The sequence below is a fragment of the Salvelinus sp. IW2-2015 genome, linkage group LG20 (genome assembly GCF_002910315.2).
Source record: "Salvelinus sp. IW2-2015 linkage group LG20, ASM291031v2, whole genome shotgun sequence".
NCBI lineage: Eukaryota > Metazoa > Chordata > Actinopteri > Salmoniformes > Salmonidae > Salvelinus > Salvelinus sp. IW2-2015.
Genome location: NC_036860.1, coordinates 24684079 through 24699109, shown reverse-complemented (window position 1 = coordinate 24699109; position 15031 = coordinate 24684079). Strand labels below are relative to the sequence as shown.

The following is a 15031-nucleotide window of genomic DNA, read 5'->3' as shown; positions in this document are numbered from 1 at the left end:
TTATTGCTCATTCTTATCCGTGTTTTTTTTTTTAACTGCTTTGTTGGTTAGGGGCTCGTAAGTAAGCGTTTCACTGTAAGGTATTCGGCGCATGTGACTAATACAATTTGATTTGATTATTATATTACCGTAATTACCTTCGGTCCAGAGAGCATTATGCATTTGTGAAGGTTGCATCATGTAACATAATATACCCAAATGTATTTCTTCCTCCAAGACGTGTCGAACTCATTCTGTACAGAATATTCCAGTTTAACTGGCTTCGGAGAAATGTCAAGTACAGACAAGTTCCAAAAGGAATTTTGACCATTCCACACATGGTTTCAAAATGTAATTTGATGCACTAGGTAGGCCTTCTGTTTTATAATACATAACTTTGGTAATAAGGATCTGCCTTCCAGGTGAAACATGATAGCCCTTATTTTATGGTTGCCATCAGTAGCCAATATTTATGGCTCGGATTTAGCCTACTGTTGTAATGCAAAGACCACGGTTTGAGCTGAGGGGTCCCAGAATGAAGTGCGCATTTTGTAGAAGGTTTTTGACCAGGGTCTGTACGTGGCAGAGAAAAAATCTCTGCAGATCACTAACTCGGGGCGTCTACAATAGATTTGTACATACTGTTAAAGGTGTAGGATTATTTTACAATCACAAAGGAACGAAAAGGTAAGCTTACATGTACATTTTAATGTTCCAGATGCATACTGTCATTATATATATTTTTTAATCTGTGTGTTGCACAGAGGAGCGCAGCATGTAATTCCTGTAACATGATGTGTAGGCCTATTGTTGTCAGTAATAACCGACCCCTTTTTGGGACATTCTTGTTGCCAAACCTGAGATTTCAGCATAATAATTGAATGAAATCGTGAATTGGGTAGGCTTTATACTGGCATGCTCGTTTTTGCGCATTCGCTTGCTTTACATGCCTTGTTGGCAACTGTAGTTGCAGTAACAACGTATCAACACTGACAGAAAGTTTTGGGAGGTTTAGCCAACATGACAGAATTCCATTATAACTTCAGGGTTTTGAGGGTTAGGTAGGCAATATGTATTTAGAACGTAACATTGGCATTCACCTTTCTCTCAACTGTTTTGATGCATTTCTTTTTTCAAACAACTTTTTCACAAGACCCTGTGATGTGTTCAAACGGTTATTTATAGAAACGTCGCCGTCTTGGCTGACGTCTCGGGCATTGTAACGGAGTGAAGTACTGTAGCAAGAACCCATGGGCACAGACGTCAGTTCAACGTCTAGATTTGTTGTCAGCTAACGTGAATTCAATGTGAAAAAAATATGAAATGCCCTTACATTGATTAATTTTTGCAAATCCAGTCAGTTTTCCATGTTGGTTCAATGACATCACATAGATCATTTTGGTTGAAAGACAGTTTTTGCCCAGTGGGAAGACTGAGTGATAAGGCTCAATACCTTTGGGATATCTTTATCAATATATGTCTGACATTTTAGTACACGAAAGGAGTAGTCCTGCTCCAGATAAGCGTGTCCTGAATTTCATAATACGGAGCTAGGATATTCTCTGTAATGGGACAGTTTCTACATGCATCCAATCTGGACTTCTGAAATCTCCTTGCTACGGTATGAATCCATTTTTGGGGTGAGATAGGTTCAAGACACGCGCCTGATGCATATTAGTAGAATATTCTAACTCCCGGAAAGGGTGTGTGTCAACATGCTGACATGTCTAAGCCTTTATAGTCAGGCATGAACGAATCCACATATTTTAAGAAATGTATCATATCTGTAATCATTACCTGACCTGATTTATTTCAATAGATATCCTTACATGATATGTGAATCAATGTGGATCATGGATATTTTAATGTTTCATCATTGTATGTCTGATCGAAAAATAGGCTAAATCTGATTTATGAAATGTCCATCACCCAAATTATTTTTGCCTTGTTCAGTCGTCGGAAAACAACGCACTTATTTACATGAGGGTGACAAATCTGAGCATACATTTGCATCATATTCAGTAGTAGGCTATACAAGGCACAAAAAGGCAACCTATTTCATCCAAGTTGCTACTTCCAAAGCACATCTGCTTTTTCTATTTAAATAAATGCAGTTTAGCAAATTCAGAGTTCCAATCCCAACATTAGAAAAAAAATGCCTGGAACGTAAAATATCGTTATTAACCGGTTCCCATGCTTCTAAAATAACGGTTCTGTTCCGGAACAGTATGGATCCCTTTCTTTTCAGCTTCAGTTTCTGTTCCTAGAAAAAGACAATTATTTTCCGGTTTTCGGTTCTGTTCCCTGAACCGGTACCAACCCCTGCTAATTACCACTTAATTTAAGGTTAGGCATAAGCTTGACAGTGTGGTTAAGGTTAGGTTTAAAATCAGATTGTAAGAAGGGAAATTCTTGAAATAGGCGGGTTTAGAATTTTGTGCCTGGGGTAAATAGTGAGCACTTTTATCCAGAGGGAATAAAACATTATAGTGTCTGAAAGATTTATATGGATTTAATATTTGTCAAATTATTGAGCATGTCCTCAAAACTCAAATAAACATCACATTGTCCTTATTTAGCATATCAAAATCCTGAGAAAATATGCTATGTAGGCCTACTGTTAGTACTTGTCAACATATAGAGAAAATAAGATGTCCACATAGGTCTATCTCAGGATTTGTAAGCAACTTGTAAGTCGCTCTGGATAAGAACGTCTGCTAAATGACTTAAATGTAAATGTAAATGATATCTAATGAGTCCATATCCGGCCATACCATGTATGATATCCAGAGGGAATTCAAAAATTATATGTCCATGAAAGAAAAATATGGATTTCATATTTATCATTATTGAGCATGTGATGATAACTCAGAAAATATTCATTAATCGTACTTATTTTCAGCATATCAAAAAGAATCACAAGATCCGGATATGTACCTCAGCCAAGAGATGCATATCTTGACTCAATATAGCTTCTTATCTTGAATATACAGTGGATATTTGTCAACATGAAGAGTGAAAATAGGATGTCACACATCTGGATATCGAATGAGTCCATATCCGGCCATAGGAAAGTGCCATGTGTGATATTTGGACTAATCCCAAAATCATATAGATTCCAAAATCATGGGCATTATTTTGGAGTTGGCCTCCCACTTTGCTGCTCTAACAGCTTCCATTCTTCTGGGAAGGCTTTCCACTAGATGTTGGAACATTGCTGGCGGACTTGCTTCCATTCAGCTTCAAGAGCATTCGTGAGGTCGGGTGATCCGACCTGGCTCGCAGTCTGCGTTCCAATTCATCCTCAAAGGTGTTCGATGGGGTTGAGGTCGGGGCTCTGTGCAGACCAGTCAAGTTCTTCCACACCGATCTTAACAAACCATTTATGTATGGACCTTGCTTTGGTTGATTGAGACTGCTGTCTTATCTAAAACTGTATGTTTTGTAACAATTATTATGGCCTTTGTGTTTCTCCGATTGCACGGTCACGCTAGCAGCGAGTAGATATTGTTGTCCTTGTTCAATAGAGCCATTGGTCTCGACGATGTTCCTATCTGCCAGGACATTGCAGGATATCTAAGTTTACTAATTTCCCCTGGCTTTGTAAAGACAGGGGAAATTGTACAGCCTGATGGGAGACCTACTTCCTTGTTCTCACCCTCGAAGGCAGGCTATGTTACTGTGTACTGTCTATCCGAGATTTCTAAATAATTAGCTATAATGGCTGCTTCTGATGGTTCCTCTTTCCAAGATAAGCTGAACGACGAAACATTTTTAGATTGTCTTTCACATAGGAACATACAGCCCTATTTATTCGAGCTGGAATAAACTGAAAAGGAGTTGAGACAGCGAGGAAAAATATTTGCGAGACCAGCAAGCAGTGGCACCAGCCTAGACCAGCTGGACCAGGAGTTGTTTTGCTGTCTTTAGCTAGTTAGCAATATAAGGTATATTTTAACCTAGGCAGTGTTGTACAGTACAATTTGGTGATCGTTTCGACCACAACGGGACATGCTAGTACCACTACAAACCAAGCTATTCAAGTTAAGCTAGTTAGCTAGCTGTGTTTGCTACACCTAAAATGTACTGTAGTCGAACTTTATAGGTAACTAGCTAACTAACCTAGCTAGCCTCAGTGCCTCACATTAGGAGCAAAGCTCAAGTATAGGTAGCTGTGTCCTGGACTGGTCTCGGAGTAATGGCTGTGTCGAAAGGAATGGGTGTGTCAAAAAGTTTCATTCCAACCCTAATTTAGAGCACCTGATATTAATAATTTTCTGGTCATAAGCTGAATCAGGTTAGTTACAACTGGGGTTGGATTGAAAACCTACAGGAGGGTAGCTCTCCGGGAACAGGGTTAGAGAGCCCTGGGTTAGACGCTCTTGACTGAACGGTGTTGTCTATGCCAATGAAAGTGTTCCCATTGGTCAACTTTTTCCACATTTAACTACAGTACAGCCTTATTCTAAAATGGATGAGAAAAAAAGTGTACATCAATCTACACACTGTACTCCATAATGACAAAGCAAAACTGTTTTTTAGGAATTTTTGCAAATGTACTAGAAATAAAAAAATGGAACTTATTTAGGTAAGTATTCAGACCCTTTGCTATGAGTCTCGAAATGTAGTTCTTTAATTTGAATCATCCTTGAGATGTTTCTTCAACTTGATTGGAGTCCACCTGTGGTAAATTAAATTGATTGGACATGATTTGGAAAGGCACACACCTGTCTATATAAGGTCCAACAGTTGACAGTGCATGTCAGAGCAAAAACCAAGCCATGAGGTTGAATGAATTGTCCATAGAGCTCCGAGGCAGAGATCATGGGAAGGGTACCAAAAAAAAAATTCTGCATTGTAGGTCCCCAAGAACATGTCAATAGAATTTTGGAACCACCATACTGAGCAATCGTGGGAGAAGGGCCTTGGTCAGGGAGTTGACCAAGAACATGATGGTAACTCTGACAGAGCTCCAGAGTTCCTCTGTGGAGATTGACCAAGAAAAATGGTGATATGGCCCACTGGCCAGGAGTCCAGAGGCAGATGAGGGTCCACTATCATTACTACTTGGCCAGTGTCCAGGCTGGATGTATTTCTCTGCATTTCCCTCTGTGCTGTAGGCTTGGTAGGTAATCCCGGATGAATTGGGCCCAGAAATGGTCAGCCAAGATATGGCTGTGCCTCCACCAGCGTCTGCCAATGAGGGTGGTATCAGTATACATGGCTTGAGGAAGTAATGCATCTCGGCCCCCTTTAAGAGCAGATTCGGTGTGACCGGATCTAGGTCAGCGATGTCTGCAGAGAGATATCCCAAGGGTTTGGAGTTCAGTATCCCTTCCACCTCTATCCGGACGGTCCAGAAGACTGTTTCAGTCACAGTTTGGTCACCCAGAACGACTCGTAGCGCTGTCTTCACCGATCTTCACCGACTTGCTCCCATGTTCCTCCAAAATGAGGAGCTCCTGGAGTGTTGAATTTGAAGGAGATTTGTTGGTCCATCAGTTGATCCTGGAGGGTTGGTTCCATTGCTTGGAAGGCTTCCTCCAACATGGCTTCTCCTTCCTTGAAGTTTGCCTCTGTCAGCCAGGATCTCGTAGGGTTTCCCCCATTAAGAGATAAACCGACCTGGGGCCATGAGAAAGGCTTCAGCATCCAAACACTCCAATAGGACCAGTTGGACACATCCAGTTGTTAAGAACTTGAACAGAATGCCCCAGCGCATCTCCACTGGATGACCTAGCGTGATCATGAAGGGCCCAAAGCAATCTACTCCTGTTGACCAGAAGGGGGGTTGAGGAGGCGCAAGCGAGCAGGGAGCAAATCCGCCATTTTAGGCACAGTTGCTCTGGCCTGCCGTCTCTGAGATTCCATGCAGGTGTATTGGTGCTTGTGAATGGCTCCTCGATCTCCAAGTATCCAGTACTTCCACCTCATCTCGACATAGACTCTCTCTGGCCCTGGTTGGAGAAGCTCCTCATCGTAACTCTTGATAAGGAGGCTGGTAAGAGGGTGTCTGGATTCAAGGGTAATTGGATAATTGGATGGATAGTATCGGGGTCCAAGACTTCTGCTTGGTGCAGCCTCCCTCCGACTCTGATCATTCTGAGTATTTGGGGCAAGAGAGAGAAGACGTCCCTCCTTAGACACTTCCTTACCGGTTTTCAGAGCTTTTAGCTCCTCAGAGAAGCTGGCTGCTTGAGCATACTGCAGGAGGAGTGTCTCTGCAGTGAGGGTGGTAGGTATGGAAGCGACCCCCATCTGAGGTCTGGTTGGTGCCTGCAATCAGATCCTGCAGTGTTGGGGATTGTGCTGGGTCAGAGAGAGCTGCTGTTGGCTCCGTATAGATGTTGTAGCATTGCGTGAACTGCAGTTGATGCGGAGACACCACAGGCACGGTGGTTGTCGGCCACTTCTGCGGTTGGGACAAGAATGGTGGTCCCAAGCTCCAGCGATGAGGTTGAGCCAGTTCCTGAAGAGTTTTACCACGAGTGATGTCATCAGCACGATTGTTTGCGCTATCAACATACCTCCAGTCATTGAATTCCAATAGGTCTTGAATTTCTGCAATGCGAGTTCCGACGAACACCTTATACCTGCAGGACTCCGACTTGAGCCATGTCAGTATCGTGGTCGAATTACCCTAGTAGATGACCCTTTGGATTGGCAAGGTGACCTCGGCTTGCAAGGTGGAGGCCAACTGGGCTCCAGAAAGGGCAGTGCTGAGTTACAGCCTAGGCATTGACAACTGCTTCTTGGGTGTGACCCTGGACCTGGCAATGACAAAGGAGACATGGGTCTGGCCAGCATCATCCTCCACTCAGAGATAGGAAACCGCTCCGTAATCCCGCTCTGAAGCGTCACAGAACACATTAAGTTCCTGGCTTGGACCTAGTTGGTCAGCATAGGGTGGGACATAACACCTTGGCATCTGGACGTTGCAGAGCGCCGACAACTCTGTTTCCCAACAGATCCATCTTTCCACTAGGTCAGCTGGGTGGATTGGTTCATCCCAGTCCCTCTTGGTCTGCCACAGATCCTGGACTAAGACTTTGGCACGGGTTGTGTAAGGCAGGATATACCCGAGGGGATTTCGGTGCTCAGGGCTGAGCGGCGCTTGTATCCGGTATGCAGCTCCATCTCAATCCTAGAGTGGGCTCTTGTGGGTTGGTGCCAGACTGCGACAGCCATACTTCAATGCTACTTGTCCTGGCTTGTGGCGGGAGGTGCTGGATAACCTCTGCTGTGTTACTTGCCCTCTGTCGGACCTTGAATCCCCCTTTGGACAAGAGATTCCGGACTTTGTTGAGGAGTGCTTTCACTTCAGCAGTGGATGAGAGGCTCTGTAAGCAGTTATCCACATAGAAGGCATTCTCCACTGAGTCCCAGACTTCTCGGTCACTGTCTGGGTTCTCCCAGGCATGTCTCGGCAGAGCGTATATGGCACAGCAAGGACTGCATGTGGTGCCAAATGTTAGTACTTGCCAATCATAGATTGTGGGCTCTGCGTCTCATTCCATATCTCGCCCTATGAACCGGAGCAGTGTGGTTTCGGAAGACAGCAGACGAATCAGATAAACATGGCTTTGATGTCTCCACTGATGGCTGTGGAGTCCTGCCAGAACTGGAGAAGGACACTGAGCAAGAAAGGACCAAAGGTTGGTCCAGGCAGCAGACAGTCATTCAGGCTTTGACCAGTATCCTGGAATGAACAGTTGAAGACAAATCGGTCCAGCAATACAATGGGGAGGGAGATACCAGGATTCACTGGGTGGGTTTCCCTCTTCATGAGGGGTCACTTTGGTGACATCCTGCCTTCACAAGGTTATGAATCTCCCGTTTTATGAACTTCGGCAAGCTCAGGGTTCTTCAGTAGTCGCCACTCCGTCCCACGGAGTAGTGGGAGTACAGCCCGTGTTGTGGTTGACAGAGGAGGATGGTTGGGCACCTCTGAACTGTTTGTTCCTCTCCAGGACGGATGAGACTATCCATGCCTCCTCCAATTCTGTTCTTGCTTGATGTCGCTGCCGCTGCTGTGCCAGGTCTTTGACAATTCCTGTTCCTGTTGAGCTTTACCGGCCTGCACGTCCAATAGGTGACATCGTTCATCAGCCTGTAGTTCCTCCTCAATTTCCTCCAACGCTAGTAGTTTCATTCTCTCTTGTAGGACAGGGGTCTGTGAATCACTGAGGGCTAGTGAATGGAGGCTGGCACGGCCCCTTCCAAAGCGCTATCCGTTGGTTGATTTCTCACTCCGTCTTGAGTCACTCTGTCTAGAGTGCCTCGATGATTTCCCATTACTTGAGGGGTGAGCGGTCCCCACCTTGGAGAGCTGGTCAACCTGTGCTGTGGGAGTTATCTCTTCCATGCGTTCTTCCAGTAGACCACCCTCCTGTTCCTAAGCAGTTTCCGGTCCTTGGCTTGGACGGGATGTTTGATGGCTGAAACGTACAGTTGATGCATCGCTGCTTTGAGCCTTAGTGATGAGATGGCAAGATGGTGCCGACAGATAGGGCAGCTCTGCTTCTAGCTCCTAAGCAACTTTGCAGTATTGCATTTTTTATGTGTTATTTCTTACATTATTAGCCCAGGAAATGTTTTGTGTTATTACATACGCGGCCGGAAAGATCGTTTGGATATCAGAAAGGCGGTAACTCGCCAGCATTTTGACTGGGAATACGACTTTCCTGAATTAGATCCTTTGTTCGTACTCCACAGGACAATTTAACTGATTCCAGAGGCTGATCCGAAACACTGCCGGCGGCGGAGAAGAGGAATTCCGAGTGGACTGCCTACCGTATTACCTCCCAAAATAATTCTTGTTTATTCCCCCTCAAGCCGATACCATGACGGCCCTCAAAAAACTTCACTGGACTTTATGCAAACTGGAAACCACATAGCCTGAGGCCGCATTTATTGTAGCTGGAACATTTCCCCCCCCCCTAATATTTATATATTCCATACTTTTAGGTTTGTGTGTATTGTGAGAATTTTTTGATATTACTGCACTGTTGGAGCTAGAAAAATAAGCATTTCGCTACACCCACAATAACATCTGCTTAACATGTGTATGTGACCAATAACATTTGATTTAGTGGGCTTGCCCTTTGGTAGGAGAAACCCCACCACATAATCCTTCAAATAACCTGATAGTTGTCTGCTCGTTTGTTGCCTGGTTCTCCTTGTGCTGCTAGTGGTTGAGAATGAATCTTTTTTCGATGCTTTAGGCTTAGCTCCTGGATCTTTTTTCTTTCCAGGACTTTAGCCTCAGCTGCTGTTTCCCCATCTTTCCTTCTTTCCTTCCTTCCTTCAAGTGGAGACAATTCTTCCTTCTCCTCCTCCATTTCCTTTTCACCTGTCTTTGGTTCAGTTATCATCTAGCTAGGTGGATCATTGATAGATTCTTGGAATCTGTGTGTGTAGCCAGACAGGTAGGATGACTGACAATAGTGACGGTGAACAGGAGGTCGTGGGTCAGGTGACAGGGTAATGGAGGAGACTGAGGCAGGAATTCCTTTAACCACAAAGTGGTATATTAACTGGATAGTGTGTGTGTGCTGCATAACAAAAGTAACAGAATAACGTATCCAATCAAATTGATAATCACAAAAGTCAATTCATAATTACAGTCATTCTCTTTATTAAAATTATAGTGGCTAAATTGTCCAATATAATTGGCCCAATACAATTTCCATTCTAATCATTTAGGCACAATGGAGATTGGATTTGTATGCGTCAAGACTAACATTTCACCAATGTCCAGAGTTTAATAATCCATTTATTCGTTGTTCTTCTGGATACAAAAATGTTAAGAACATTCTACCAAAATAAATTCTGATCATTAAAACTAAAGAAACAAACAAACATCATGGTTAACATGGGCTGGTATGGTCAAAAGACTATGCTGCCATTCCAGTCACTCCCAGTAGGCTATGGAGCATGAATGCCTTTTATTAACTGTATTCTCCATTGGTCTGAAGAGTCGATACACACCCTTGACAGGGGATTAATGGCAAACACACTTTGCATCATGAATTGGAAACAGGTCATATTGTATATTTTTATATTTGACTCCTACACACCAGCCCCAATTGTATTTGGTGTGAAATCAAAAACAATTATTTACTTAACTTGAAGGAGCCTTCCTTTTAGACTGCACCTTCTTGCAGTAGGCAGATCTTGGATATTGGTCTTTCTATCATGTTGGTTTTTGTCTTCAGGCGTACTGCATGTACTAACCCCCTTGGAATCAGGCTCGGCCTCAAGAACCTGTCCAAGTACCCATGCACTAAGTGGTGCCGTGAGGTCCATGACCAGAACTGTTTCAGTATGATATGTTAGATAAAGGAATACCAATGTCAAGTTCAATAGCCTTGTTAAGCATTGTACAAATCCCTACACGTGGAGTCCAGGGAACAGTCCGGCTAGTCGAATCCCTATCAACTAGACTCCGTAACATCATAATTTTCAATAGAAAGTGCAAACATAACGGCATGACATTAAGTTCTTAACAGTCAAGACATAACAATTGAAAAAGCATGACATTTTCTTTTTACTTCAGTTGTCATCTTCCTTTTAAAAATGTTTTAATTAACAGAGGACAAGTTAAGTCTCTTGCTTACAGAGTAAGCCTGTCCGGTGGCTTGCACTGCCGACCCACCCGTGAGTAAGTATTGGCTCTGACATGGGTAGGATTAGGGCCACGAGCTGGAGAGCTTGGTGGGGTAGAAGCCTCACCTTCAGTTGGCTCATGTCTCAATTCGGCCCCCCTTACCCTTAGGCCTGGACTGTGATCCAGCTCATCTAGGTGAGTGTATGGCGTGTTCTGGTTTGTCTGCTCTGCTACGCGCAGATCCACCCGATTGCGACGATAGAGGGAGCCACCAACATCCACCAGGTAAGAACGTGGTGCAACTCTCTGTAGGCATGTGCCCAGCCTCCAAAGTCCTGTGTGGTCTCCCGGCAGCGGTTTCATCCTTATTGTTTCACCCACCTCCAGCTCTGGTAGGTCTCGAGCAGTCCGGTCGTAGAAGCACTTAGCGAGCTGCTTTCTGTGATGCAGTTTGTCCGTGACGCCAACCATGACGCAGGGCTCAAGTAGCTTGTTAGCTACGGGGATGGTAGTCTTCAGACGTCTGGACAGAAGGCGTTGTGCTGGGCTGCTGTCCATGTTTTCGGTGGGTGTGTTCCTCCACTGTAAGATCGCTTTCCATGGGTCGTTGCTGTCGCGCAAGGCCCTGCTTAACAGGTTTTTTGCAATCTTGACAGCTGACTCTGCCTTGCCATTTGCTTTTGGGTGTCTTGGAGAGGAGGTCACGTGGTCAAACTCCCATTCTGGGGCGAAATGCTTGAACTGTGCAGTGAATTGTGGGCCATTGTCCGTGAATACCTTGTCAGGCTGACCTTGCCTTACAAACTGCGCCTTGCAGCGCTTTATGACCGTCTCTGCAGACAAGTCAGGGAGCAGTTAAATTTCCCAAAAGTCAGAGTAGTGATCAACGATGAGAAGATGGTCTGAATAAGTCCATGCTGACGATTTGCCAGGCCCTTGTGGGCAGTTCGTGTGACATCATGGTTTCCTTTTGCTGTTCATGAGCGTACTCGTTGCATGTGGTACAGTTGCTGACAAAGTCTTTAATTTCTGCTTGCATGTTTGGCCAGTATAATGTTTCACGAGCCTGGCGGTAGCCAGTATAATGTTTCACGAACCGGCACAGAGGCTCACAGACTGCTGATAGGTGTGGCATGAACTTTGCAAGATAGTTTGCAAAACCGATGAGACGCTGTACTCCTTTTGTATCAGACGGGTTTGGCATGTCGATGATCGCTCGGACCTTGTCTGGGTCCGGCTTCAGGCCTTTTGCCGAGAGCATGTGGCTATGGAAGTGGACGTCTTTCACCTTGAACTGCAGCTTCTTCAGGCCAAGACGAAGCTTAACTGATCGGCAGCGCTCCATCAGTGCCAGGAGCTTCACATCGTGGTCGCGTTCTGCTTCTTCGTCTGTGTCACCACAGCCTACGATCAGAACATCATCGGAGATGGGTTCAATGCCCTTGAGCCCAGCCAGTAACTCGTGCTGCTTGCGTTGGTATACCTCAGGCGCCACTGAGACACTAAACGGGAGCTTGAGCCAGCGTTTCCGACCCCAGGGGGTCCAGAAGGTAGTCACAAAGCTGCTTTCTTCGTCCAGCTTGCATTGAAGGAATGCATCTCGGGCATCCACCAAGGTGAAAATCCTGGCATTGGGAAGCTTATAGAGGACATCCTCTAGTGTCGGCATGATGTAGTGGGATCGTTTCAGTGCTTGGTTCAGATGCTTTGTAGCTCATTACATTGCATGTAGCAAAAGCCGCGGCCCTTGCAGAGCAAGGGGAACAACTACTTCAACGTCTCAGAGTGAGTGACGCCATCAATTGAAACGCTATTAGCGCGCACCACCGCTAAATAGCTAGCCATTTCACATCGGTTACACCTTGGAGCTACAAGAGAAGAGCGAGCCAGGAGTGAGGGGGAAACTTGCTAAATGGGTGACAACCACAATTAGTGAAATGTATACCTTCCTGGTGACAGTCCTTCTCATGGGGATAGTAAAGAAGAACTCCCTAAGAGAATACTGGAGCACAGATCCTATGTTTGCAACTCCCTTCTTTGCCACCCTCTTTTCCCAAGACCGCTTCCTAGTACTGATGCGATGCCTGCATTTCGTCAACAATGCTACTGCCATCCTAAATGACCCGTTATACAAAATAAGAAATGTTCTTACCAGCCTGACATCAGCATTTGGTTGGATCTTTGTGCCATACAAGAACCTATGCATTGATGAGTACCTGATGTTAGGGAAAGGTTGGCTGGCGATGCGTAAATATATTCCCTCCGAAAGGCACAGGTTTGGGGTCAAGTTCTTTGTCATGTGCGACGTGAAGACAGGATTTGTCCAGGACATTATAGTTTACACAGGGTCCACCACTGACTTCCAACATTATGTGGTGATGACCATGCTGGCTCCTCATCTCAGCAAGGGACAAACTTTGTGTGTGGACAATTGTTACAGCAGTCCCACACTCTTTCAGCATCTGCTCTCCAACAGCACATGGGACAGTCAGGTCAAACAGGAAGGGGATGCCGGCATTCGCATGCAGGAAGATGCAGAGAGGGGAGGTGGAGTTCAAGGAGAACGGTCAACAGCTGGCAGTAAAGTGGCATGACAAACGAGACGTCCATGTCCTCTCCACTGTCCATACAGCAACCATGTCGGCCACAGGGAAGGTGAACCACCTGGTGGGAGAGAGAAAAATCAAACCAGACTGTGTGCTTGACTATAACCTCAAAATGGAGGCAGTGGATAAGGCGGACATGATAAACAGCTTTGTGGAATGCGCTCGGAAAACGACCAAGTGGTATAAGAAGATATTTTCCCATCTGATCGACACTGCAGCCCTCAACGGCCACATAGTTCACCGCCAATTAACAGGTGAGATGATTACATAACATGGTATTTTTTGTAATTGGACATACAGTTCACATACAGAAACTATTAACTATTTGATAGAAACGCAGCCTGGATTTGAACCAGGGTGTCTGTAGGGACACCTCTAGTACTGAGATGCTGTGCCTTAGACCGCTGCGCCACTTGGGAATCATAAGGCCAGGGTAGCTTTAAAATACAACACAAGCTAATACTTCTCTGATGCTATTAGCATTGTTTTACAGAGCTAATAGAAGAATGTACTTGCTACATAAGCATGATTGAATATAACACCATAAAGGTTATGAAATGAGTAACGTTACCTCGCGTGTCCGCGGTTATAAGGAATATACACAAATATACTATGCTCCATACATACAGTGAGCTACAGTAGAAACGACATACAGAAACTATTATAACGTAAAAAGGCACTTACTTTGATAGAAACGCACACATTTCCAAAGTTGTTATTGGTAACGAAAACAATGACTGCGATGCGGACAAAGACGGAAAATGTAAACACGTGTGCAGATCCTGTTCTGACGGATCTGTCTGCAGACTTGAACTGCGCAAACAATTTGCGAAGTGATTGGGGAATTTTGTCCGGGTCAGAAATGTCAAAAAATAATAATTGTCCGCAAAAGTAAAAATGACTACTTTTATGTGAATGATTGAGGTGGAACACACCTCAATTCAAACTGTTCTTAGAAAATAAAAACTTGTTGGAAAATCATTTGAAATTGACAAATTGAAAACAGTCTATAAATAAAAACAGGCTGCGTGCCTTGGTTTGAGGGCAGCGCGGATTAAATGTACGGTTGCGTAACAATCACATTCTGGAATGGAGGTTAAGATTTATTTCACTTGCTTTGGCAATGTAAACATATGTTTCCCATGCCAATAAAGCCGTTTGAATTGAATTGAATGGAGGGATAAAGGAGGAGAGCGAAGAGGGAGACGAGAGTGGAGGGAGAGGAACATGGAGAAGAGGAGGAAGCAGAGAGAGAGTGGAGGGAGAGGTAGAGCACACCCAAGAGGGGAGCCTACGTTTCCATGGATTGTCTCTGCACCAAGTACCACCATTCACCCTTGTACCACACCGCCTGGGCCTAAAGTGACAGAGGCAGGAGTTTTGGAGTTGTTTTTAAAGTGGTAGTTCAAACAGGTGTAGTTAATACAGGTAATGAGTGGAGAACAGGGCTTCTTAAAGAAAAACTAACAGGTCTGTGAGAGCCGAAATTCTTACTGGTTGGTAGGTGATCAAATACTTATGTCATGCAATAAAATGCAAATGAATTACTTAAAAATCATACAATGTGATTTTCTGGATTTTTGTTTTAGATTCCGTCTCTCACACTTGAAGTGTACCTATGATAAAAATTACAGACCTTTACATGCTTTGTAAGTAGGAAAACCTGCAAAATTGGCAGTGTATCAAATACTTGTTATCAAATCCCCACTGTATATTTATGTATATACAGTGGGGAGAACAAGTATTTGATACACTGCCGATTTTGCAGGTTTTCCTACTTACAAAGCATGTAGAGGTCTGTAATTTTTATCATAGGTACACTTCAACTGTGAGAGAC

At 44.4% G+C, this 15031-nt stretch overlaps 1 protein-coding gene across 5 annotated transcripts in view; it reads left to right on the top strand.

The window, feature by feature from the left end:
- Window positions 1-381: 381 nt before the first annotated feature.
- The window catches only part of LOC111981223 (prolyl 4-hydroxylase subunit alpha-2), a 40247-nt gene continuing 25597 nt past the window's right edge, over window positions 382-15031 (top strand). For 2 of the 5 annotated variants that reach the window (XR_011481721.1, XM_024012394.2), the window contains exon 1: window positions 382-666. The gene's annotated coding sequence lies outside the window, so the exon portion shown is untranslated. The remainder of the gene's footprint in view (window positions 667-15031) is intronic. The other 3 variants (XM_024012395.2, XM_024012396.2, XM_024012397.2) reach the window with 2 other exon arrangements.